The 27,748-nt window shown below is 33.3% G+C and overlaps 1 long non-coding RNA gene across 1 annotated transcript; it reads left to right on the forward strand.

The window, feature by feature from the left end:
* The first annotated feature begins 540 nt into the window (after positions 1-540).
* LOC112629226 lies at positions 541-27,506 on the forward strand. Its single transcript, XR_003120550.1, has 5 exons — positions 541-630; positions 1,369-1,444; positions 7,708-7,758; positions 22,170-22,270; positions 24,303-27,506. It is a non-coding gene; the product is annotated as an uncharacterized LOC112629226 (long non-coding RNA).
* Positions 27,507-27,748: the final 242 nt, after the last annotated feature.

Consider the following 27,748-nt stretch of genomic DNA (forward strand, 5'->3'; position numbering starts at 1 on the left):
AAAATAGACTGTGGGTAGGAAAAAAAAAAAAAAGGTTCTGGGACCAAAGCATAAAAATGTATAAATTACTAGAGTTATAAAATTTGAGATGTTTAAACAGATTTCATAAAAGGTAGTTGTGACTCCTTTACATAAATGGCTATGAAAATAGGTATTGTATCTGACGGGGGAAGGTTTCCCTATCTAGTACCATAAAACCGAAGGCATGTAAGTCTATCCTATGAGACGTGTTCATTGGACTGTGGAGAAAAAGTTAAATATTGAATTTGAACTCAATTGAACATGGACACAAACAATGGTCACCAAGTCCCGGAACAGGTTGTGTGAACCCCTTGAGGTGTTTCTCCAGTGCTATTTCAGATAAATCTCTATTTCAATCTATTCCTATATGTTAGTTATTGAAAAACAATAGACAATCGGGAAAACAAATTGACATTTTTGTGTTTGTTGAGCCCAGTCATAAGGGCCCTCGTGACCGGGCCTCATGCCAAATAACTTGTTACATAAAGAGCTAGGGTCCCGGACTGCGCTGAAGTCATGAGACTTCTCCTCCTCTGTGGATGGACAAGTAGCTGACTCTGGAGCCCAGGCTGTTGCTATCCAGTCTGGTGGTGAATCCTCCATAGTCTAGTGAGTGTAAAAATCTTTTCCCTTCTCCCTTTCCTATTCAATTTGCTTATTATGTCAGTCTGCTTATTATATTATTTGCTTATTATATCATTTGCTTATTACATCTGCATTGCCATTTACATGAGATAAAGTTTGTTTACTCTTAAAGGTATTGTGTGTGTGTCTTTTCTTCTCCCCTCATGCGTTTCCCGCACAGAACATGGACATGCTAAACACATAGGAACTAATAAGATTGCCTAAGCCCACAGAATATAGGGCAAAAGCTGGAGTGCTAGTCAGGAAAAATCCTCCACTTCATAGTCCTTTGTGGAACATTTATTGGAGTTTATGACAAAAGACTGTAAGCACTTCCCAATGACAACTACTGGACTAGAGAATTTCCACCTGAGGGGCATTTACCACCTTGCTATGAAATGTTAACTGAAGCTACCCCTATGCTAATGGAAGTAATGGTGCCCCAAAGAGTTCTATAATAAAATAAAAATGGTTTAAATAGAATCTTACTACCTAGAGATGGCAGAAGGAAATTCTCATGGGCAGAGAGCCTCCATTTTCCCTAGAAGTAACTTTATGTAAGGAGCTGCTAGATTCTACAGTACCTAATAAACAGCTCTCATCTAAGAAGAGCTACTTAGCATGTGAATAGCAGTTCCAAGGTGAACAAACAACATCTTGTTTGGAACTGTGCTGCTCCAAGGAAAATTCTAGAAAATCTTTTTCTTTTCTGTTTTTGTACAGTTTAGAGCAATTGGATGAAGTATGTTTTTGTGAGCAAATTTACCTTTCTCTCTGAATTCTCCAAAATTCAGAAACTGTGAGTATTCTGATTTTATGAAAATATAGTTATTTACATAAGTTTAGTAAGAGTCTTTTCTTTTAAAACAGGACAATTTGAGACACTGGTTATTTTACCAAAGTTTAACTAGAATAACATATTTTTACGTAAAGTTTCAGAAAGCCAACTTAAAAGGAGCCTATATGGCAATCAATTCTTGCTGCAATCTATGCAAATAATCACGCAAAGTACAATAAGCCTAAAACTTATTTTGCACATAAATTAGTCTTACTATAATATCTCTTCAATGGGAAAGGAGGGCTAGAGAGAGGAAGAAATTGTTTCAAAGTAAAACTATAACACTTTTTACTATATTTCAGCCCTGACTTTTGTTTTTGAGTGCAGATTGAATCATGAAAGATGTAAATTTGCCTCATTTGGCATTCCACTGGGCCTGATCTGTTTTTCACTGCAAATGCCCTGCTGTTTAAGGCTACAGAAGCCCCCTCCCTCTAGGCCCAGAGACTACCATGGAAGAGGTTGGCACATAAGATTGTAAGGGCTGGTTTTGAGGTATAGAAGTAGATCAAGGTCAGACACTCCAAATCAAAGATGGGTACAAATACGCCTAAATGGCTGGTAAAACAAAGGACTTTGTTTTCTGAGCTATTATGTGGCACCTTTTCATCCACCTCAACCATAATGAATCTCCTGCTTCCCACAGAATTAAGAGAAAATAATTACTAGGAGGATGATGATACTTCGTGACCAAGCCTCCTTAGTATAACACTCCCAGTTATGAGTTGTGCAGAAAAATATATATATTTAAAATTTATTTTTCAGAACAATGTTATGCTTTATATAGTGAATTGTTATATGTCTGTAACTAAAAACAAGATTGCAGTAGCTCAACACACAGAAGTTAAATATAAGCCTTTGGCTTTTTGATTGTTGGTTCTTTAAAACAACAAAAAAATTAAGAGATAATGAATGCCTTGTTCATGTTCATTCCTATCTGGCCTAGAATATTTAATTGACTATAAGTCTCTTGACTCTAAGTCCCTTTGCCACAGAGTGTCCCACTAAGGGACAGGATGGACCTGGGGCAGACAATCCTGTAGCCCTGGCAATGCTATGAAACAAAATAAACATTTGGTGGACATTGATGCTATCTCCAACAAACCTTGGCCAGAAGGGGGAGAATGTAAACCAAAATAAAATTCTAAGGTCCCCTAACCATATGAATGGCTTTATTACATGTGAATCCTTATCCTTGGCAAAAGAAACTTTCTAAATTGATTGATACCTGCCTCAAATACTTTTGGGTTCACAGTTTGAATAAAAATTTAAAAAAAAAAAATTCAAGTGACATAATGTTCTTCTGAAATCCAAATGCTTAAACAAGAATAAACAGAATTTTAAAGGATATTGGTAATTGTATCTAAAAAATATTTGAGAAACATGTTATGTTGGGAAAAAAGAGAACCTTAAAATAATATCTGCTTGTTGTAATACTGTGTTTAATATTTCATAATGAGGCATAAACACTTACCATTACCTTTACTAAGTACAGGGAGTAATAATAATAATAATAATAAAATTTTCAGGGTCCTTTTATAAAAAATTGACTACTATGTCAGATATTATGATATGAAGGCATTCCTTTATAGCTTATAAAAAAGTTTTGAAAAGTATAACCAATATGTAATTAAGGTTTCTTTGAAGTTATCTTGTTGCAACAAAATTTTCTATTGCACTCCTTATTTGAAACTTTTACTACTTAAAATATTTTACTACTTAAAGCTTGATATTCTTCCCTGGTGTATTCAAGAACTCATCCAGTTGATTGAATTAGTTAATTGTTTTTCTTCTTCTTCTTTTTTTTTTTTTTTTTGCAATTTAAATGTTTGTCTCACCTTCACGGGTTATTACACTTCATAAGGAAGAGAATAAAAATTAGAAGACAATAAAAACAAATATTTTCAACTTCAGAATTTTATTTATGACTATATCATTTTATAAGAATTTGTAACTACTTAAGTTTTTGTAGAATTGTAAACATGAATTGCAATAGCTTGTACATGATTAACACACTAATTGAAATAAGAAAAATGTCGCTAAAATCTGCTTTTAAATTTTTTAAGTCGTGAAGATTCCATGTAAAATATTTGTATATATGTAATAATATTATTTGGAGCAGATAATGTTGGTTTATGCCTCAAAGCATATTTGATGTTTTATCTGATTTATTTGGTTAAGATTAATTAATCATTTAATTAAAAATTTAGAAGCTCTATTTATAAGCTTGCTGTGCAAGTATATTAAGATGGTTTACATACAGGTAATAAAACAGAATTAAGCCGCTAAAACCGTCTAATACTACAGTTGGTTAAAGAGGTCAAAAAAGATAAATGTGCTTTTTTTAAAAATTCATTTATTTATTTGAGATAAGGTCCCACTCTGTCACCTAGGCTAGACTGCAGGAGTGTGAACATAGCTCACTGCAATCTAGAACTTCTGGGCTCAACTGATTCTCCCACCTCAGTCTTCTGAGTGGCTGGGACTATAAGTACATGTCACCATGCCTGCAAATTTTTAATTTTGTTGTATAGATGATGTCTTGCTTTCTTGTCAGGGCTGGTCTTGAACTCCTAGGCTTAAGTGATCCTTCAGCCTTGGCCTCCCAAAGTGCTGGAATTAGAGGTGTGAGCCACCACGCCCATCTAGCTAGGTCAATTTAATATCAATTAATGACAAACAAAACAGAGCACACAGCACAACTCAACTCATTTTTCTATTTGTCTGGTGCTCATTCTTCTATGCAATAAAGGACCAGTGGGTATAATGTGCTAATATGGAAAATAAAATATTTTTTAAAAATAATTAATATCTTCAAAGCCAAGAAAAGACAAAAAAAGAAGAACCTTGAGAACAAAAGAAAATGAAGAGCAAAATGATAGATTCAACCTCAACATTATAGAAAAGTAAGTTAAATGTAAATGTGCTACAAGCTCCAAATAAAAGGGAGCCATTGATAGAATTAATACAAAACCAAAGTCAATCTATGTGCTGACTTCAAAAAAGCAATTTTACTTGTAAACAGGTCAAAAGTTAAAAGATAGTTTCATCGTGTTTTGTTTTTCAAGTTAAGAAGTAGAAAAGACCATACCTTGACATTGTTATCTATAAAAATCTTATGTGTCTATATTAATATTAAAAAGAGACTTCAAAACAATTTATATTCCCTGGGACAAAGAGGGATGTTTTCTAATGATAAAGAGACTAGCTCACCAAGATGACATAATAATCTCAAATGTATACATGCTTAATAACAGAACTTTGAAATATATGAAGCAAAAATCAAAATAATTGAAAGCAGAAATAAAGTCACACTATAAGATTGAGATTTCAACACACATATGCTATTCATTTATATAACATTTATAGGGAAAACAAATATGAATATAGAAGGTTTATATTGTTAACCAGTTTTTTCTAAATTACATTTATAGAACATTCTACTTCAAAACAGAAGAGCATGCATTCTTTCCAGATGAAAATGGAATATTCATTAAGATGTGTGTATGATTTAATTGGTTTAAAAGTAATAAAATAATCTGCCTTTGTTATTCCTATGGAATATAGTCAGAAATAAGAAAAACAGACATCTATAAAATTCCTAACATTAGAAACTTGAAACCACATTTTTAGGAGTGACTTCCACTTTTGGGAAGATGGAGGAGAAATACTTTTTCCTATTCCTCTCACTAATCATAGCTAAAACCTTGTACATTACACATAAAATAAACGTAAAAAGATCTATATAGGTATAAAGAAGACAGCGGACCAGCGAGGGACCTCAGGAATAAAAAACAACATAATGATAGTTTCCTGGGTTTGGTTTTTGTTTCATGTATACTAGACTTGGGGCCAAAAAAGCTGTCTGCTTGAAAATGCCAATGGGCACAGACAAAAAAATCTCCAGAAAATGACTGTTTTCTCTAGTCAAAGGATTAGGAGAAAAGCAGCCTAGCTAGAGAGAAAACTTTTACCTAATAACCACTCTACTCCAGGCAAACACCAAAAAACAAATCAAGAAAACAACATCAACAAAAATGGTGGTCCCATTCCAAATTGAGTCAGCAAAGACTGAATTAGAAATCTTGATTTTCACAATCACAAGTTTGTTAAAAAATAACTGCTGTCCTGATGGTAGAGAAAGTCAAATAGGAAACCAATACATCACCATCAGCCTGTAACAAGTCCTCTGTCCAGCAATGTCAGTGAAAACCACATGAAGAACATGGACTTTCACCCCACTCATCAGCAATGTAGTGCCCCTCCTCCCCGATGCCTAGGTGGCATCAGAGAAAGCTTACTGGAGAATCAGGAATTTCACCATTACCCAGTGATAACAAACCCACTCTCACCATAATGTCAGTAGATTTCATGTGCGACACCAACACATCAGCACTCACCTCGTGCATCAAAAGACCACCCCTTGGGTTTCAATGAAGGATGAGTAAGGAACCCGGACTTGTATTTATAACCAGCTGCTTTTCTTCCTCGGCTGGAGCAGTGTCACAGAAAGCCAGTAAAAACAGAAAGTTTAAAGAAAATTTAGTGTTCCACAAAATAACACAAAAATGTCAAGTCTTCAATAATAAATCACTTATCATACCAAGAAGTAGGAAGATACCAGACTTGATTAAAAAGGTGAGCAATAGATGCCAACAATGAGATCACAGAGATGTTCATATCATCTAAAAATATTTTAAACAGTTATAATAATTATGCTTCAGTAAGCAATTACAAATGTCCTTAAAAAACAAAAGAATATGTCAACAAAGAGTTGAAACATCTTAGCAGAGAAATAGAACATATCAACAGGAGCCAAATTGAATTTTAGAATTAAAACATTCAATTACTAAAATATAAAGTTCAGTGAATGGGTAGAATAGAGGCGAGGAAAAAAAAAAAAAAAAAAAAACCGAATGAGAGACTGCAGGCAGAAATTAAACAATCTGCAAAACTGAGAAAATTACACACAAATTCTCCAGCAACCTGTGAAAATATAGCCATGTATCATTTAACTATGAGGATGTATTCTGAGAAATACATCCTCGGGTGATTTTGTCATTGTGCAAACATCATAGAGTATATTTACACACATCTCAGTGGTATAACCTACTATACTACAAAGCCTATCGCTCCTGGGCTGCACTGGTACAACATGTAATACTGTAGGCAACTGTAACAAAACGGTAAGTCTTTGTTTATCTAAACTTATCTAAACATAGAAATGGTACAGTTAAATCGTGCTATTATGATCTTATGGGACTACCATAACATATATGACCCATCATTGACCAAAATATCATTACGTAGCAAACTATCATATAGTGAAATATCTACATTTTCTGTCATCAAAGCACTGGAATAAGACAAAAGACTGGGGTAAAAAATTACCTGAAGTAATAATAGGGGAATGCTTCCCCAAATTTGGCAAAAAACATAAAAGATACAAATTCAAGAAGTTGAATGAACACCAAACAGAATAAGACTAAATAAATCGATATCACTAAGATACATCTTCATTATACTTTTGAAACTATGGGGAAAAAAATAAAAGCTATTATAATGACAGAAATTTTTCTTCACAAACAATGGAGGCCAGGAAAGCTCAGAATGCTATAAACAGTGAAAATAGCCTTCAAGAATGAAAGGAAAATCAAGATGATCTCACAGGAGTAGAATTAAGATAATTTGTTGCCAGTAAATCTATTGTAAGGGTGAGTAGGGGCAGAATAAGTGGGAATTCTTAATTGATATAAAAAATATAGTTAGAAGGAATAAGATCTAGTGTTTAGTAGCACAACAGAATGACTATAGTTAATAAGAACTTATAGTATATTTCAAAATAACTAAACAAGTGAAACTGTTAATATTAACATGTATCTAGTAAGAGTAAGAAACTGGAATGTTTCTAACAACAAAAAAAAAGTCCTTTAAGTAATGGATATCCCCATTACCATGATTTGATTATTACACATTGTATGCTTGGATCAACATTTCACTTTTACCCCATAAATATGTACAGCTGTTATGTATCTATAAAAATTGAAAATTAAAAAAAGGAAATAAAAGGGAAAAAATTCTTTAAAAATAAAGCAAAAAATGAAGAAACAAATGAAAAAAATCAGCTCATATGAAACACTCTTCTTCTCTTGAGTTATCTAAATTATTATTGACATTGAGTCAAAAATTATATCACTGATTTATTTTGTTCTTATTATATGTAGAGGAAGTATTTAAGACAGTTATAGCAGGGAGCAGTAACAATGTAAACAGAGGTAAGATTTCTATATTTCACTTGAACTGATAAAAATGATAACACCAGTATACCATGATAAATTATGTGTGTGTGTATATATGTATATATATATATATAAATACTTGGCACAACCACCAACAAAGCTTATTAAAAAAAGGAAAGAGATACATACATAAAAACACACACACAGAGAAATGCAAGTCAAAAAACAGCTAAACTACTCATTATAAAAGCAGAAAAAATAAAAGAAAATAAAAAAAGAGATAAACTAAAATAAAAATAAAATGATAGGCTTTAAACCTAACATCAATATTTATATTAAATGGAAATAATCTGAATTGTCCAATAAAAATATTGGCAGAGTGGATTAAATAACATGACTCTATTATTTTTGGTCAACAAGAAATTCACTTCCAGTATAATGTTATAGGCAGGTTGACAGTAAAAGGATGGATAAAGACAAATCATGAAAATGTGAATCATATTAACTTCAAAACAAGCCTGAATAAAAGATTAGATAAAGTAGACTTCAGAGCAAAGACAATTACTAGAGACAGAGAGGGACATTATACAATTATAGAAAGGGCAATCTACCAAAAAGACATAGCAATTTTAAAGCTCATGCACTGAACACCAGAGCCATAAAATATGGGAAGTGAAAACTGAAAAAACTGAAGAAGAAATAGACAAATCCACAATAATCATCGGAGACTTCAACACCCTTCTCTGAAGAATTAGTAGAGCAACTAAACAGAATTTCAGTAAAACTCAGCAACACCATCAACCACCAAGATATAATCAACATTTCTAGAACATGCCAAGCAACAACAGGAGAATACACGTTAATTTTAAATGCCCACAGAACATAACCAAAGAAAGATAATGTTCTGGAACATTAAAAAAAAATTCAAAAATGTAAAACCCTAGAAATCATACAGAGTATGTTCTCTAATCACAAAGGTATCAGACTAAAAATCAATAACAAAAAGATAACAGAAAAATATTCAAACCCTTGAAAATTATCTAGACACTTGTGAATAATCTATGGGTCAAAAGAGTCTCAAAGGAATTTGTGAAAATATATTGAAATAAAAAAATGGAATAGACAACATACCAAAATTTGTAGGAGACAGCTAAATCGGTTTTGAGAAAGAAATGTAAAGCTATAAATACTTTCAAAAAATTTAAAAGCATCAAATAAATCATCTACTCTCCCACCTAAAGAACATATATAAAAGCTGTAAAATGAATGCAAAGTAAGCACAAGAAAGAAAATAAGACTATAAGTGAATAAAATAAAAAATAAAAACATAAATATTGGAAAACAACCGAGTTTATTCTTTGACAAAATCAATAATATTAACATGTATCTAGTCAGAGTAAGGAAAAAAGAATAACCAAATTATTAGTATAAATATCAGGAATAAAAATAAGATACAATTATAAATCCTATAGATATAAAAAAGGCAAAAAAGAATACTATAAACAACTCTAAAACATATAAATTTGACAACTTAGACAACCTGGACCAAGTTTTGAAAATATTTTCACAACTCACCCAAGATGAAATAGGTAATTTGAATAATCTTATAGCTATTAAGCAAGTGGATTTTTAAATTGTAAACCTCCTGAAAAAGAAAGTTATATGCCCAAATGGTTTTCATCAAGAATTGTATCAAACTTTTGAAGTATTAATATGAGTTTACAAACTCTTTCAGAGAAGTAAAGAGGAAACAACAATCTTTAATTTATTTTATAAGACTACTATTGTGCTGATATCTGATATCAAAAAAAGAAAGCACAAAAATTACAGAGTCTATCTCTTGTGAATATAAACACAAAATCATTTTTTAAATGTTAGCAAGTCTAATTTAGTAATAACAATCATACACCATGACCAATTAAGGTTATACTAGGAACATATGACTAGTTCAAGGGTCACAAATTAATTAATTCCATGACACATTATTTTAGCCTAGAAGATGAAAATCACTTGATTATAACAATCTATGCAGAAAAAAAAAATGTGAAACATATCAACAACCATTTATTATAAAAACTCTCAGGAAAACAGGAATAGAGAGGTATCCTCCTTCAGCTTGGTAAAGATAATCTACAAAAAACCCTACATCTACCATTATACTTAATGGTAAAAGATTGACCAATAAATCAATACTTGCAGCATAATGAGAAAAGAACAAAGTTGACTGAAGACATAGAAGCCATGATCTCTGCATAGTTTTGGGTTCCCCTTTAACTCTGTGATATAAAAACAATGTAAGTCGCTGCCTATATTTTGAGTACATAAGAGGGATTAAGCAGGATTCCTAGGGATTGAACATTTTACTTAAAGAGACTCTTAAGTGTCATCCAAAAGAGACTGTTTTCATTAATTGTGGTAGGGAGTTGTATTAGTGTCCTATTACTGCTGTTTCAGTTACCTAAAATATAGTAGCTTAAAATAGCATAATTTTGGGAGGAGAGAAGTCCAGGATGAGTCTAACTGGGCTAAAATCAAGGTATTTGGGGGTCGTGTTGTTTCTGAAGGCTCTAGAGGAGAATCTCTCTTTGTGTTTCAAGCTTCCTGATGCCACCTTCATTTGTTTTCTCATAGCCTTTTGTTCCATTTTCAAAGCCAACAGTGTAACATCTTGAAATCTCTCTCTCTCTCTCTCAGAGGTTGACTCTCCTGCCTCCATCTTATAAGCATTCTTGTGATTACATTAGTTCCATTAAATAATACAGGATAATCCCTCCATCTCAAGATGTTTAATCACATCTGCATCTGTAAAGTCCCTCTTGACATATTCACAGGTTCTCAGCATGAAACATGAGCAACTTTGAGGGAAGAACCTTATAATGGTTCCCACAAGTGTTGAAGTTGGAACAAATTAAATAGATACAAAACATAATTTCTTATCAAAAATAGGCAAAAATGAGACAAATCTTATAAAATAGAGAAACTACACATTGGTTCATTCTCATGCTCCTAATAAAGATGTATCAAAGACTGGGTAATTTATAAAGAAAAAGATGCTTAATGGACTCACAGTACCATATGACTGGAGAGGCCTCACAATTATGAAATAAGCAAATGAGGAGTAGTAATGTCTTCTATGGCAACAGGCAGAAGAGAAGTGCAGTGCAAAAGAGGGAAAATTCCCCTTATAAAACTATCAGATCTCATGAGAACTAACTCACTATCATGAGAACAGCACAGGAAAGATCCACCCCCATGACTCAATTCCCTCCAACCAGATTCCTCCCAATTCAAGATGAGACTTTTGGATGGGGACAAAGCCAAACCATATCGTTCTACCCCTGGCCCCTCCCAAATCTCATGTCCTCACATTTCAAAACCAAATATGCCTTCTCAACAGTCCAAAGTCTTAACTTATTTCAGTATTATCTCAAAAGTCCACAGTCAAAATTCCCATCTGAGACAAAGCAAGTCCCTTCCACCTATAAGCATATATAATCAAAAGCAAGTTAGTTATTTCCCAGATATGATGGGGGTACAGGCATTGGGTAAATATCCAATGGAAGAAACAAAGGGGCTATAGGTCCCATGCAAGTCTGAAATTCAATAGGGCAGTCCTTAAACTTTAAAGTTCCAAAATAATCTCCTTTTTACTCCATGTCTCACATCTGGTTCATGCTAAAGCAAAAGGCGTGCTCCCACAGCATGGGAAGTTCCACTCCTGTGGCTTTTCCAGGCATGTGGAGCAAGCTGTGAATGGATCTACCATCTTGGGTCTAGGGGACAGTGGCCCTCTTCTCACAGCTCTACTAGGCAGTGCTCCAATGGGGACTCTGTATGGTGGCTCCAACTCCACATTTCCCTTCTAAACTGCCCTAGCAGAGGTTGTTTATGAGGGCCCCACCCCTGCAGCAAACTTCTGCTTGGACACCCAGGCATTTCCATACATCCTCTGAAATCTAGATGCAGGTTCCAAAACCTCAATTATTGACTTCTGTGCACCCACAGGCCCAACATCACATGTAAGCTGTCAAGGCTTGGAGTTTGCATCCTCTGAAGGAACAAACTGAGCTGAGTGATGGCCCCTTTTAGTCACAACTGGAGCTGAAACAGTTGGGATGCAGAACGCCATGTTTGGATACTACATAGAGCAGGGAGGGGGATTCTGGGCCCAGCCCATAAAACCATTTTTTCCTCCTAGGCCTCCCGGCCTGTGATGTCAGGGGCTGCCATGAAAGTCTCTGACATGCCCTGGAGACATTTTCCCCCTTGCTTTGGAAATTAGCATCTGGCTCCTTGTTACTTACATGAATTACTGCAGCTGGCTTGCATATCTTCACATAAAAAGAGTTTTTTATTTTCTACTGCATCAGGCTGCAAACTTTTCAACCTTTTATGCTCTGTCACCTCTTGAATGCTTTGCTGCTTATAAACTTCTTCTACCAGATACCCCAAATCATCTCTCTCAAGTTCAAAGTTCCACAGATCTCCAGAGCAGGGGTAAAATGCCACCAGTCTCTTTGTATAGCAACAGTAACCTTTACTCTAGTTCTCAACAAGTTCTTCATCTCCATCTGAGACCATTTCAGCCTGGATTTTATTGTCCATATCACTATCAGCCTTTTGGTCAAAGCCAATCAAGAAGTCTCTCAGAAGTTCCAAACTTTCCCACATTTCCCTATCTTCTTCTGAGTCCTCCAAACTGTTCCAACCTCTGCCTGTGACCCAGTTCCAAAGTCACTTTCACATTTTTGGGTATCTATACAACAGCACCCCACTCCCAGTAACAATTTATTGTATTATTAATTCTCGCACTGCTAATAAAGACATACCCAAGACAGTATAATTTACAAAGGAAAGAGGTTTAATTCACTCACAGTTCCACAAGGCTGGGGAGGCCTCAAAATCATGGCAATAGGCAAATGAGGAGCAAAGTTGTGTCTTAAATGACAGCAGGCAATAGAGAATTCCAGTGCAAAAGGGGGAAAAGCCCCTTATAAAACCATCAGATCTTGTGAAAATTAACTCACTATCATGACAGCAGCACGTGAAAGACCCATCCCCATGATTCAATTCCATCCCACCAGGTTTCTCCTGTGACACATGGGAATTATGGGAGCTACAATTCAAGATGAGACTTGGGGGGGGACACATCCAAATCATATCAATCAACATGTGTGAATTCATAAATTTTCTCATGACATTATGAAGTTACAAAATACAACAATAGCAACAACAGAAACCCATACAAACTTCTATTGAACTTTGCACAGCATCCCTAGCTTATAGATTGTCACTAAAATGTGAAAATCACACACACACACACACACACACCCCTCAGGAGCATAAAGTTTAGGGTTGAAATTATGTTTCAGACAAATTTGCTAAACACAACAAATTTGCGGAATCATGAGGCCATCAATATTCATTTGATTTATTAATGTTTGTTCTACAAGTGTATGTGAGGAACCCACTTTGCTAAAAATTGGTTAGATAATACAAGGATATATAAATGAATAAATCATATTTCTGATATGTATAGTGCAGTCATATAAAAAAGACAACTTCTCAAGTAAATATACAATCTGTTAAAAATAGTTTCATGCAACAAAAGCAGCTAAAATTTCAATCAAAGGAATGATTACTTCAAAGAGTAGTGATTGGCCAGATTATACAAGAAGATGATATACATACAGATTCTGTGATCATAGCAAGGGATATGTCAGAGATTTACTAAAACCCCAGGTCCCTTTTATATTTTCTAATGGTGATTATTCGTTCATAGTATTGCAAAATAGATAAATTATGAATAAATTTTTATTCCTAGCATCATTTGCTAATGTCTCTTGTAAAAAATTCCGAGGAACTATTTCTTTCATAAACAAAGCAAACTTTATTATTGAATATCTATTTAACAACCATATGCTTTACAGAAACAGATGGTTATTTTTATATTAATTTAAAATAAATACATAAATTAGAGGACTCAAGTCTAATATGTTTGCTGGCCTATTCTTTCAAATATTCAGCTGTTCTATATATAAGTTTCTGAAGTATTAATTTAGCTCTAACTCTTAGTTGTCTATTCAATATCTGTTGTACTCTTTTTTCCCCACTGTAAAAATATCCATATTGAAGTTTCAACATGTAATGCTCAAACACACACACCTTTTTATATTCTCTTGCAGCAAAGTTTGATCATGAGATAAAATTCTAGCCAATAATATGTAAGAGGAATTTGATAAAAGACTTCAGTGAGAGTTTTAGTATCTTCCTGATTAAAAAAAAAAGTCTCATAAATTTCTTTGGTTTTTATTCTTTCTTCTGTGTACCTGGAATACAGTCTGTTACATGAAGGAGCATCTCGTAAGTATAAGGAAACAGTAAATCTATTTTATGTTAAAGTCATTGATATTTGGGCTTTTTGTTATTTGCAACAAATGTATTTATAATGTAAGCACTTTTTTGTTGTGTTTTACATTGGTAACTTTTGCATATTAAAAAATGCAGTAACCTTTACATTAGCACCCAGAAAAGAAATATTTATGTATAACTCTAACAAACTATGTTCAAGACTTATATGAAGTAAAGTACAAAACTGTGATGAAACAAATTAAAGAAGAGCTAAAAACTTGGAGAGATATTTCATGTTCATAAACAGGAAGATTCAATATTGTAAAGATATTCTTTCCAACTTAATCTACAGGTTCAATGTAATCTCAATATAAAATCCCAACAAGTTATCTTACGGATAATGACAAATTGATTTTAATATTGATATGAATAGGCAAAAGATGCAGAATAGCAAACACAATATTAAAGAAGAAGAAGAACGTTGGAGGACTGATACTACCTTGCTTTGAGACTTTCTATAAAGCTAGGGTAATCAATTCAGGATTGTATTGACAAAGAAATACACAAATAGGTCAATGGAAAATAATAGAGAGTGAAGGAATAAACCCATATAAATATAGCCAATTGATCTTTCACAAAGGACAATGGCAATACAATGCAGGAAAGATATGAGGGAAATTTTTAAAATACGTAGAAAACTGGAATTTAAAGATAAAAATTAAAGATATAAACTTTTAACATTAACTCCACCAAGTTCAAGACAATTATGTAAGAGATGGTACCAATTATTGAGTCAATCCCTAAAGAACTGAGACTCTTGGGAATTTAATGATGTCAATGCTTTTTTACATAATCAACTGAAGAAAATTGGCCGCCCTTTTTAGATTTTTTAATATCAGGAAGAAAAAGAAATCAAAAGAAACCAAATTAAAACTGCAAGGGGGGTGCCTAATGATTTCCCATTGAAACTCTTGCAAAATTGCTCTTGTTTGAGAGGCATGAGCAGGAACCTTGTCATGGTGGAGAAAAGACTCTAGTGAAGCTTTCTCAGGTGTTTTCTGCTAAAGCTGTGGCTAACTTTCTCAAAGCACTCTTATAATAAACAGATGTTATCATTATTTGGCCCTTCAGAAAGTCAACATCGAAATTCCTTTGAGCATCCTTGAAAATTGTTGCCATAATATTTGCTTTTGACTGATCTGCTTTTACTTTGACTAGTCCACTTCCACATATTGTTACCATTGCTTTGATTCTTCTTTGTCTTCAAGATCATGCAATTAAAGCCATATTCCATCTTTTGTTACAATTCTTCAAAGAAATGTTTCATGATATTGATTCCACTTGTTTAAATTTTCAATTGAAAGCTCTACTATAATCTGTAGCTCATCTCTGTGCAATGGTTTTGGCACCCATAAAGTGGAAAGTTTGCTCACCTTTGATTTTACAATCAGAATTTTGTAGGCTGGTCCAATTGAGGTATCCAGGTTGTTAGCTATTTGTGCTGTTAATTTTTGGTGCTCTTCAATTAGGGCACAAACAAGTTTTGTTTTTTTTTTCTTTTTTCTTTTCTCATAAACTGATGTGGATGGTCTTCTCTTTTGAGCTTTCAGCTTCAACATTATCTCATCCCTTCTTAACATCAGTTACAATTTGTAAACTGCTGATTTATTTTGGATATTGTCCCCACAGGCTTTTGGTCAATTATTTCTCTATGTTTCTGCTCAAGCCTTACCATAAATTTGATGCTTGTTCTTGCTTCATTTTATCAGAATTCATGTTGTTTGAGAGGTATTATTTTCAAACTGGTGTCATATTCTTCTTAGTACCTCAAACTAGGTCCTGTTTAGACATGTTACAACAAGACAATACAAGTTTATTTTTGTGAGAAAAGTTGAAATTCATGGAAAATTTAGAAAATTTTTATGAACTGTTTGAAGATCCTTTGTAGTCTTTTCAGCAAACAGTCCTTGTACACTTGGACATCCACATTCAAAAAGATGACTCTAGACACAGACCATTCCATTTACAAAAATTAACTGAAAATGAATTACAGACCTAAATGTTAAATTGAAAAACCATAAAATACTTAGAGATTACATATGGAAAAATAGATGACCTTTGATTTGGTGATGACATTTTAGATACAACACCAAAGGCATGATTGATGAAAGAAAAAATTAATAAAATAGATGTTACTCAAATTAAAAATGTCTGTCCTGAAAAAGACACTGTCAAGAGAATGAAAACACAAGCATAAGAGAAGATATTTTCAGGACAGACATTTGATTAAAAAAAAAAAAACTATTAGGCAAAATATTCAAAGAACCCTTACAACTCAACAATAAAAAGACACTAGAGTTTTAAATCAGCGAAAGACCTAAACAGAACCTCACCAGAGAAAACATACAGATGGCAAATAAGCATATGAAACCATGTTTCACATTATATGTCATCAGGAAAATGAAAATTAAAACAATAATAAAAAACTACTACATACATATTAGAATGGGCCACAGTCTAGAACATTGACAACATCAAATGCTGACAAGGATGTGGAGCAATAGGAAATCTCATTTATTGCCAGTGAAAATGCAAATTGTGCAGTTTCTTTGGAACAAAATTTGGCAGTTTCTTGCAAAACTAAACATACTCCTATCATACTATTCAGTAATCACATTTCTTGGTATTCACCCAAAGGAGTTAAAAACTTACGTCTATAAAAAACTTACACACAGATGTTTATAGCAACTTTATTCATAACTGTCAAAAACTTGGAAGTCACCAAGATATTTTTCAGTATATGAATAGATAAATAAACTGTGTTAAAACAATAGAATATCATTCACTCCTAAAAAGAAAGAGCTATAAAGCTACAAAAAGACATGGAGGAGCCTTAAACATATATTATTAAGTGAAAGAGGTCAATTTAGAAGACTGTATACTGTATAATTTCAACAATATGATATGAAGGAAAGGCAAAACTGTGGAAACAGTGAGATTAGTGGTTGACAGGAGTTGCAAGAGGGAAGGATAAACAGAACACAAAATTTTGGGGGCAATAAATTTACTCCAGATGATAATAAAATGGTAGATACATGTCATCATATATTTTTGTATTTTTTTTTATTCCTTTTTATACTACAAGGTATTTTGGCTTCTCTTTTTGAATACCTTTCAACATTTTTTAATACAAAAACAATACATAGTAATGAGTTGTTTAATAACATGGTAGAAAAATATGATCAATAGATCCTCAATATGTTTTAAAATTAAAAATGTGAATTAAGTGTTATGATTCTAAAGTCCTTATGAATAGAGTGATAGAAGAACTGATAATGTGTAGACATAAGAACAAAAAACCCTATCAGTTTCTAAAACTGCATATCACAACAAAAAGTGTTAGTTGTTCAGTAAGACACACATGAATCTGAGATCTTATTAAATATCAAAATGTACTAATAATTTCAGGACCATGGTATAGGGACAAGAGTGACTTTATTAAATGCTAATCTGCCATATAACATCTGACTAACCCCAGTTCAGGAATGCCGCCAAAATGTCTAGTTGATGTATTATTGCTCCTATGTAAGAACACCTATTCACAGCAAGTTTCCTCCAAAACAACCCTTATAGTCCCGGAAATTATAGGCTGAAATGTCTGCAACGACTTACACATTCCTCCAGCGTACATAGACTTTTCCCCCAAGGTATAAGCCGTGGGTCTGAGAGTTCACAGTGTAAAAATCTACCTGTGTTGTGGTTGCCCAAGGCCACTATTCTTTCTGCAAGTTCCCTTAATAAATCACTCAAAACCAACAAACCGGATTTGTCTCCCTCCTTCAGCAGCTTCTTTGCTCCTTTGGCACTTGGAGGCCACTTTGCATATATGGCCCTTTTACAGAACTCTTGGGTAATTGCGAAGCCTAGAAGAGGCATGGAGAAATCCAGGACTGTGTCTTGAGTCCTAAGTTTTTATTTTACAGTGTGTCAGACACAGATTTAACATATAGGTCTCACCTATGCTATAAGGATATAACTTACACAAAAGGGAGCTATGCAAGTCATGAAATATTTTTATGTTATGATCTGAAAATTATCTGGTCTATAAGACATTTTCTAAGGGGATATTCTAGGTGAATTTACAGTAAGCAACATAGACCAACCAGGTACATAGGCTGAATCATGTTCTCCCAAAATTCATATGTCAAAGCTGTAATCCCCAGTATCCCAGAATGTATCTGTATTTGAAGACAGGGCCTTTAAAGAGATAATTAAGTTAAAAAGAGACTGTTAAAGTGGACCTTCATTCAATTGGATTTGCGTACTCATAAGAGGAAATTTTGACATACAAAGAGACACCAGTGATGTGCCTACACAGAGGAAAAACCATGTGAACACACAGCATGAAAGTGGACATCCATAAGCCAAGGAGAGAGACACCAGAGAAAATTAAACCTGTTGGTACCTCAATATTGTAATTCTTGCCCCTAAAACTGTGAAAAAATAAATTTCTATTGTTGAAGCCACTCAGTCTATGGTATTCTGTTGTGGTAGTTCTGGCAAACTCATAGAGTTGGCCACAATATTTCAAAGATAAGGACTCACCCACTAGAAAACATCAACATATGTTTTGTAGAAGTCTTGACATTCATATGTTTAAAAGATGGTTTGACGGGAAAGTCTTTCACCCTGTCCCATTCCTAAAGAAGAGGTGGAAAAAACAGATCACAGGCCTGCTGTTAACTCTTTCCTTTCATAAACTATGACGCAGAAAATTGACTTGGTATATAACCAAAGACCTTATTTCATAGGTAAGTATAAGGGAATATATTCAAGTATGGTATTACAGTGAGATTTGTTGTGGCAAGTTGTACATCAGCAGGCAAGTGTGCAGTTTGCTTTGATGAGCATGCACCATGAAACCCTGGCCAGCTGTTAAAAGACTAGATATGAAAACAACAACATGGACGAATCTCTAAAATCAAATATCCTAGACTTTTATTATGCAACTTAAAATTGAAGCACTGAATATAAATGCCTACTTTAAATAAAAGCATACCAAAATTTTTCCCATGTTAAATATTATAAAATGTCTTTCTATGTGGTATAAGGGAGAGGAAAATAGGAATAAAGAATACAGAATAAAGTAAATAACATTTTTCAAGAGTTTTGTGGCACAGATCAGTGACGATGATGTGCCATTAACTACGGAGTTTTATGAATTCAACACACGGTACCCAAATTCCACATTTTAATAATGAATTAATAATAAATCATATTTTAATAATAAAATTCAAATGGAGAATTCTGAGCTAAAAACCTTAAATAAATTTATGACAGTCACAAATATAAACACATAAAGACAAGCAAGCCAAGCAATATATAAGAAAAGAAGATGCAGTTCATTTTAGAAAGATAATTACAGAAAATCAATAAACCCAAGGAAATAATACTAAAGACTTCATAGCTGCTATCATAAATTTTAAACATGCCTTTTGTGGTTGAAGATCTCATAAGAATGGAAAGGAAAAGAGGAACAAGAAGGAAATTCCCTGAAATATCAAATCACAAGAATTTGGTGAGGTACTGATAACAGAAATAAGACAAGTCAGAGGTGACACTGAATTAAAAGGAAGAAAAGTGTTAAAGGTTATATCAGCAAAAAGAAGAGTGAGCAAATATTCCAGTTGTCTTTTCATTTCTATATTCATTACTTACCTTGTCCACAAGGTTTTACACATTATGAGGGCAGATTCCTTGTGTGTCTCATTCACCTCACTGCTCAAGCATCTACCCCAGTGTTGAACTGTGCCTGAAACATAATGTTTATTTAATAACTAAAGAGTATATTTAGGATGGACAGCCATAGAAAGAGGACCATTTTATCAACTAGCATGAAAATCTCCTGGAGGCAGGTACAACTATGGAATGCTAGAAAAGCTACAGAATCTTTCTAAACTTTGTTTAACTTAGTCTTTTAAATGTGATCTGAGGCACTATGGAAAGAATCTTACAGACAGGTTGACCCTTGCTCCTCATCCTCTCTGGTTAGCAAAATGTGTTGTCTCTATTCTTGTGTTTTCCTCATGTGAAATAATAACACCAATAAAACTAGACAGACTCTTAACATGCATAACTGTATATAGTGTATTCAGATTACAAGACTTTTTAATTATAAATTTTCTATTGAAACACTCTACAGAAGTGCAGGTGATAGGTGACGTATACATATATATAAAGGCAGTCCTTCCAGTTACTTGGAATTTAGTTTCCTTCGCAAGCGGAGTGTTCCTCCCTGTCTATTTAAAACTGACAAAGACATTTGTCTTTACTCGTGTGGAGATGCCTGATAACTTATTTCTAACTATCATACGCTCCACAGTCATGACATTTTAAGACAATAGATCAAATCTATCGTGGATTTTTTTTTTTTTTCAATTTCCTTTTGATTGCTGCTGGGAGGAAAATAGAGAGATAGTCGAGAATAGCATTAACTTGCAAAATAAAATAAATTATTTCGAGATAACTATTCCATGTTAGAATACAAAATGGCCTCCTAGTTACAATAACAAATTCAGCAGTGCATGGTTGTAATTCTTTAGCCTTACTAGTTTTGCTACCATGGTTTGTTTTCTCTGGTATACTCCAGATGATTTAAATAGTGAGACTGATACAGAAACCTCCGCAATGCATGTATTAAATGCATACACATATGAATTATAAGAGCTTGTTAACTGGTTACAGACTGTACACTAAGGACAGAGTTCTTTAATTTGAATCTGGACATTACTATTTGCTCACTCTGTAACCATGAACATGATCTTTCATCCATCCGTGCCTCACTTTTTTCAGTTGAAAATATTAATAAAATATATAGAGAGAATATAGAGAGTATAGAGATTCCATACATATTTTATATGTGTATATATGTATACATACATATATGTATATACACACACGTGTATATATGTGCGTGTATATACACATATGTATATATGTATATATACACATATATGTTGTATATGTATACACACATATATACACATACATATATAGATTTATGGAATATTTATATACACATACATATAGATATATACAGATTCCATACATCTATATATATATGCATAAATATTTACACACACATATCTATTTATCTATAAAGCAAGAATTAGAATATGTAAAATCATTTGATGAATGTCTAGTACAGATTAAGAATTAAGAATCAAATGAATGTTACCTGATATCATATGGGTATACACATATATTTAAATATTTGTATATACATTTATGTATACACACACATATATAATATAATTTTATATCATACAACTTTGAATTTGGCAAAATGAAGCAGAAGCCCCAAGTTAAATTTCACTAAGATTATAAATGTAGCATATCCTTCGATTTAACTTCACACTTCAGCTTCTTTAAAATTTTTATTTCCAAGAAAGTGTACAAATACCTGCATATGACAAGCAAATAAAATATTTACATAAAAGATGGCTATAGCCACAGTGAGAAAATGCTTCAGGCTCCATATGCCTTAGAACTAAAGTGACTGTATAACTTATCATCCAAACCACGACAGTTTAAGAATAAAATGTGTGTGTTTTTAATAATCACTCCAGGATACCAAGTGGGAATTGAGATTTTTTCCAAGAAAATCAGGAAGATTTGTCACCCTACTCAAAACCCTAGAAAATGCAGTAAATAAGAACATATTTTACATGTTCCAAGGACAAACGCATGAGGAAAGTGGTGTCACCTTTTCTTTGTGGTGAAATAAATAGTATCATCTACGCTCTCTGCAAAGCTCAGGTTGAATTTGTAACTCAGGTAGAACCGTGGATTTTGTATTTTAGGGTTTTGTTTTTTTTTTTTTTAAATACAGAATGCGCTGTACCTCATAGTTAAAAACAATTGTTCTAAGCTTCCACATGCTGCTAAGATACAGCTACCGGGATTTAGTGCGAGTCACGTTGTTTGAGGCGTTAGTTCAGCTGTCTGTTGAATCCCCTGAAACTGATGCTCAGTCTATATTAATGTCTCAGTCCCAAGAAACCTCAGCCTATTCTCTCCTATAATTAATCTTGCAGGTAGTGCCTTGACATTATTGGTTCACCAACAGAGCAGAACTGCCTCAGCCATCAATAATAATTCAACGCATTAGAATGAGGCCTACGCATGGGCCACGGAGGTAGCCAAATATGCAGGATCTCCTGCATTCCTCTCCAGTTGAAGGGAAACCGCAATTGAAACTAGTTGTTTTGGTGGCTGGATAATTTGTAATAGAGGGGTCTCGGTGTTACTAATTGTTTTGCTTTATGCTTTTCTCCAAATGTAGCCACGGCTTGGCACGAGGGGAGTGATTGTCTGTTTACTGAATCTTAATATTGAGGCTGTTACAAATTGTCTTTCACAGATGGTGGGAGCTTTTCAGATGGAGAGAGGCAAGGAATTTATTACTCAATATTTCTGTATTACTGATTGGGACGTGAGGAGCATAGACAATCTGTCCTACTGCAGGGTTTGCTGCATGTTTTTTGTTTTTTTTTTTTGCCTCTGTAAAATTATGGCTGGCTCTAGACGTTTTTCTCATTTTGTATAGATAGCAGCTGTGTAATTTCCAGCAGAATGTTTGCTTTGATCCCCCTTCCTTTAATTGAAATCCGCAATTATGAGATTTGTTTCTTTTATGTTTGTGAGTTTATTGGTTTAATCTACAAAATGTGCTGTCTTGCTGTCTTACACAGTTAAAGGCTACAGCACAGTTGGGACTTAAATGACAAACATTGGAGGGAGGGGCTTCTGTTTTTTGTTTTTTATTTTTTTGGTTGGCTATAAAAAGAATCCAATATATAGTCTTCCACTCAGATAGCAGGCTCTATGACAACTTAGTCATTCTGTATAATTTAAAGCTGTGTCTCTTGCATATATATAATATATATTATATATGATTAGGCTCATTTCTAAAAATGAATAATATGTGTGTGTGCACATATGTATATGTGTGTTCATATACACACATACTGTATGTGGGTGTTCATAGAATGGAAAGGGAAAATGCCTGCGTAGAAGCATTTCTTTGATTATAGTAACTAGTAACATTTACATAATGCTAGCTTTATCAGCACATTTTAGGGGAGAGAGAGTGAAAGGATTATAAAGTAGATAGATACAAGAACAGCAATGCACGGTTTCAGACATAGTTCACAATAAATAATTTTGAGAGTTACATGTCAATATGCTCTACCAGGTAAATTAACCACAAAGTTCCTAAATGGTAAAGTTCCAGATGTTTGAAATATTTTAATAAAAAATAGAAGAAAAAGAAGAGATTAAGTGGAGAAGAATGAGATTTTGTTTCCAAATTTACAATTCTCTTACTGTCTGTCATAAACTGTTACTACATATTTTAAAACAATTTTTGCTAATACTTTATGCATTCATTTTATTTTCTTTCTGGCACAGTATAGTGCATTTTCGTTTGGAACGCTAGGCTGTGTCTATATAAAGGAAATTCCATATTAACTGGTATTAGGCCAATTAATTTATAACTGAATTAATCTTTTTATGTAGCACCCTTACTCCAACTAATTGGTTTAGTCTAACAGTTTTGGTAGCTATTATATAGGTATTTCTCTTAAATGGTCAAGAATAATTAATTCACATTGACAAGGGATTTTTCACAAAATTCTTTCATGTGTTAATGGTTGTTTTTAGGCAAATAAACCAAATGATCATACGGATATTTAAAAATACTTTAGAACTGCACATGTTAACTGAGTATGTCTCCAATTCACCTTGTGGTCTCCTGATTATGACGTGGTCAGGTCTATAGTCATACAACTGTGAGATATATATATATCAAGATACATAGCCCATGGATTCCAGGAAGAAAAATTCACTTAAAAATAAGCCTTTTTATGGACTATTTCTAAATCCTGATAGCCACCATTGGAAAAATGTCATGGTATTTCCTGCTTTTGCTTAATAATTAAAATCTAATTAAATGTCCACTCATCTAGGAATTTCTTAATAAGAAAAACTGTAGTTAATTATAGATATTTGTATTTTAAGTATGAGAAAAAACAAAAAGAACGGCGCTAATGGACCTAAAGTAACTTGCTCAATAAATTACATCTAGAACACTAAGGAAAGAAACAGAATTCAAATCCATATCTTTCTATGAAACCCTGTTTAATATGGATCTACCTGGTTTTTTTAAGGATACGTAATGACTTAAGATACTAACTCCACATTCTGTGGTAAGAGATGAAGATCCAGGAAATGTATGGACACATATAGCCTAAAGAATATTGTTAGAAAAAAACAGTGGGATCTGCAAGCAAAAAGGAAACATAGAAAAGGAAACAGGAAGGTGAAGAAAGTTGAAGATAAACTTTCTTTTTCACAACGTTTTTATGGGCAAGTTCAGCCCATAAATCAAAAATTACTTTTATGGATGAAATGTTAGTTTTCTTTAAGTCAAGATCATCTTTTTCATTTCCTACATGCAGGTTGAATCTCATTTATGAAGTGAGATGTCAAATAACAACAAAAAAATGCATTAATTTGCATAAAGATACTTGTAAGATAACATTGCTCCACACTTTGCTTTATTCACATCATTAGAGGAAATATTTTATTCCTCTAGTTGTTTCTGGCCATGGCTCAAGGAAAAAAAACTTCCACTCATTCCTTCAGACAGTACAGTTAACAAGAGGATAACTTTTTTTTTCATTATCATCTGTGTCCTTCTCCCTCAGGAAGCAGAGAGTTATCAGATTGGTGAGAGAGAGGAAATAAAGGTCTGAAACTGTGTCTCAAGTCGCTACCTCTTTTGGGAGCACTCTGTTCTCAGTTTATTTTAATTCTGTTTCACAATTTAATGAGTTTACTAAAGCAGGGTTCACTATTACCCTGTGGAGATCCTTAATGATACATGGATATGTTTAATTCTGGGAATAAAGTAGTTAAACTGACTAGTGATTATGCCACATTGTTAGCGTCATCTTTGTCAATAAGAAAGCTGTTCATATTTATGGTATCTGTATCTATTTCTTCAGAAGTGTGACTATTATTCATATATCCCCAATACACACAAAAGATATAGTTTTATCTAAATTTTTAATCGGTTACATATTTTTCTAGGTTACTAGCTAGAGACATCCTGGTTGTTTCTAATTTGTTGTAAATTGGAAATTTGATGCTGAACAAGTAGTGTTATGAGAAGCCTTCTTATTAATAACTTGACATGTTTTTGTTAGTATATTCTAGATTAAATTTTGAGATTATGGTGGAGTCAAATCATACAAACACTTTAAATTTTGCTCCGTATTACCACATTCCTGTGCAAAAGTGACACCAATTTACAATGCCATATTGTATAGATGTGTTTCATGGTACCCTAAAACAATTACAATGTTAATAACAAAGATAAGTAATCACAGAGCACTATGCCAGATATAATACTAATTTTTAAAAGTTTTAATACAATGACAACTAACAAAATATGACTAGGAGACTCAAAGTGAGCACATGTTGTTGGTAAAATGATGTTAACAGACTTCCTTAATGTAGGGTTGCCACAAACAAAAGTAAAAAGTATTTACTTGTGGACAACCTTGCCAAACATTGACTCTATAAAATGGTTTAAAATTATTTACATTACAGATACTTTTCTTTTCTTTGCTATTTCTAATTATGTTATTTTGTAAACTGTTATTTTAGCCACATATGTATTTTTTGGCTCTGAATTTCTCATTTCATTTTAATTTTGTGTGTCTGTCCTTGATGGATTCTTTGAATTTTTGTTTTAATTGCATCCTTCTGTATAATTATTCTTGGACACTGTGTCATTTTTAAAACTTGCATTTCATAGGATGGATTCCTAATACTTTGTTTGCATGTTCTTTTATGCTATTTTTTTCCTTGTCTTATTACTAAAAAGTGATTTTATACTTGCCATGACTTTCAGGTTTCCCAGCTTAAGATGGACACTTCTTACACTTTGATGTAGCATGGGTGAATTTGTCTCTACTTTTTCACATCAAGCTACAGTTTAAGGATTGAGTTTTGAAATATGCCCACTTTTCCCCTAGCCTGAGTATGTGGACAATAAGCAGATGAGCTCAACTGGTGTGCAATTTAGGTGAAAGACCTGGACTCTTTCTCTCACCTAAAATTTTATTAAACGTCTAACCCCATAGCTTGCTCTCTTTCCAGGAGGCAGTTTTACTGCCTCCAGGGAAATATCCTTGCTTTCAAATCTCTTCCTTAACTCAGCACGGAGCCACCAAGGCTTTGCTTGTATCAGTGAGCTATCTCATGTATCTTCATCCTCCATTTCACCAGTCTTTTCCTGGCACTTTCTCCCTCTATTCCTCACTCTAAGACTGAGTGGGGAATCAATATTTGGCTGTAAAGGAGTATATGGTGTCTTACCTTGTGTACTGAAACGATGTATTTACTCAAAGTTTTATGGATTTTCTTTTTTCTCTATATTATGCCAAGACATAAATTTGAGAGTGTTTATGATGGTGCCTCTTTTCCCCTCTGCTTTCTTTTCAAGTTACAGACATCAAAACAATAAGCCTTAACCATTTTCCTGTTTTTAAAAGAAATAGTTAATTTTTGTGGGAATTATTAGGTGTCTCCCAGGCTACCCATGTAAACCCTCATTTTACCTGTTTTTAAATTGAGTTATTCATGAGATGCTTTCTGTGTTTTAGGAAACAAAAATAAATGTTATATGGTCTCTCAAATGTCATATGGTCTCTAAAATATCATATGGTCTCACATCCCCAACCCCAACTATTTTCAAAATGGCCTGAGTTTGGGAATGAAGGCCTTATTTGGACATGGATATGATTGTAGGCATTCTCCTTTATATTCCTTTATAACTTACGGTTATGCATCTAGTAGCAGCTGTTAAGGTCACTCCAAAACTGACATTCTCTCCCCATTTCTGCTTCCCACTAAAATCCATCTGGTAATGGAACTGTACATACCTTCAAGTATTTTGAAAACAAACCAAAAAATTACAAGCAAAAACAAAATAAACAAAAGACAGATATCTGAATCAGACAGAATTAGTTTTGGATCTCAGACTGTCATCAGTTAGTCGTTTAAAATGGAGCAGGTTACCTAACAACTCTGAGAAATATTTTCTCAAAACACTGAAGTATAATATGCATTTTACAGACATTTTGTGATAAGCAAATGAGGTATGTGTGCATGTGTGGGCTTGTGTATAAAATAAACTCACTTGACTGGCCTATGTAACTGTCTTTTTTTCACTCAGGATGAATGATGGGTGACTTTTTTACTCAAGCTACATTGTATTCTATTCAGATTAATCTAATTTCTAATTTGAAATAATTAAAATATGTGATATACTTTGACAAATATCGAGGTAATAAACAGTTGAACAAGGGCACATTTTTTTCTGTATTTTCTATAAAGCCAATTCATTTTCCTCTACTATATTTTATTTTATATAAACATTATTTTAATTTTATACACACACTATGCAATCTAAAAAGTACATTTGCCTGTGATGTCCATATACTTAACCTTTCTTAAGAGACACATTGGTTTAATTTATTTTTATAATCTAGTTGATAACTAGATTATAAGATATAATCTTTTAGATAACTAGGGGTGAATTTTG

Source organism: Theropithecus gelada, chromosome 7b (assembly GCF_003255815.1).
Source record: "Theropithecus gelada isolate Dixy chromosome 7b, Tgel_1.0, whole genome shotgun sequence".
Classification (NCBI taxonomy): domain Eukaryota; kingdom Metazoa; phylum Chordata; class Mammalia; order Primates; family Cercopithecidae; genus Theropithecus; species Theropithecus gelada.